Source organism: Echinops telfairi, unplaced genomic scaffold (genome assembly GCF_000313985.2).
Source record: "Echinops telfairi isolate 266 unplaced genomic scaffold, ASM31398v2 ScPeMD7_27;HRSCAF=92, whole genome shotgun sequence".
NCBI lineage: Eukaryota > Metazoa > Chordata > Mammalia > Afrosoricida > Tenrecidae > Echinops > Echinops telfairi.
The window spans coordinates 2,830,207-2,831,450 of NW_022103924.1; positions in this window are offsets into that span (position 1 = coordinate 2,830,207).

Here is a 1,244-nt window from a genome sequence, read left to right on the forward strand (position 1 = left end):
TGTTTATATTAATGCGACGCGTTGTTCCCTGCGAGAGCTAAGTCTTCTCTTTAGTTATAAAAGAAAAGAGAAGGGAAAAAAAAAAAAAACCTGGCACACACTGGCGCACTATCCACCACCCTGTCATTATTGGTGCAGGCCTGGGAATTCAAGCCGGACCTCCCAGTATTTGCTGCAGCTTGAAGCCAAGGCGCCTCTGAAAGGGTTTTCTTTGAGGAATTTCAGAAATTGTTTAAGCGCTTAAAAAAAATATTACATTTTTCCATGTCTATCGTGAAGCAAATGCTCTTGTGTGAGGGTCTGTGGGTGCGTGGGTGCGCGCAAAAGGCGTCTCACAAAAAGACGACACTGTTGAAAAGTAAAAAGGCATAAGAAAGAAAGGGCGGAGGGGGGAGCATTCCTTAATGGAAGGATTGCATGAGAGAGGGTTGGCGCTCTCGGAGGCTCCCCCCAAGCTGGGGTTGCACACACTGGGGTTGCCTACCTGGGTGGTCTCTCTACTTTGGTGAGCTGTTGCTAAGCAGCTAATAATAGTCATGTTTGCTGAGTAATTTCTGCCCTCCGCGAGCCAATCCCATTGCAGAAACCCTAGCCATCTGACAGCCCTGGGGGCGGGAGCTCCAGCCTTTTTCTCTTTCGCTAGCTCTCTCCCCCTCCACCCCCTCCCCTCCTCCTCTTTCTCCAAATGGAGAGAGTTCTTTTTTTTCTTCTTTCATCTCATCTATTGAATCAAGGGGCTGCTGCGGCCGCTGCCCGCTGCACACACACAGAGCGCAGTCCCCGGGTCCCAAGAGCTAGAGAGGCGTGCCGCACCGGGGCAGAATGGTCCAGCGGATCGGCGAGGGGTGTAAGAAAACAGAATCCCGCACCGAGCAGCCAGAGTTTCAGCAGTGCGAACAGCAGCTTCGGGAGCCGCCACTGCCAGCGGCCGCCGCGGGAGCAGCAGCGGCGACGGCAGCTCCCCCGGCTCGGCAGCGCTGAGACCCTCCGGGCACCCTTGGACCCCGCAGCGGCGACTGGGCGCGCTTGCCCTCTCCGATAGCTCGGGCGACCCGGGGGGCGCCGAAGGAGCCGTACGGACGGTGGGGTGGGCGGCGATTTCCTCGCGCTTTTTGTAGTGAAAGGGGTCAGAGCGCGAGTAGGGGGACTTGGTGGGGCCGCGAGGAACTGCCCGGCGAGCACCCAAGGGACAGGCTCGCCCCGCGCGCTAGCTCTCGCCCTCCCGCGAACTGGATGTGGGCAGC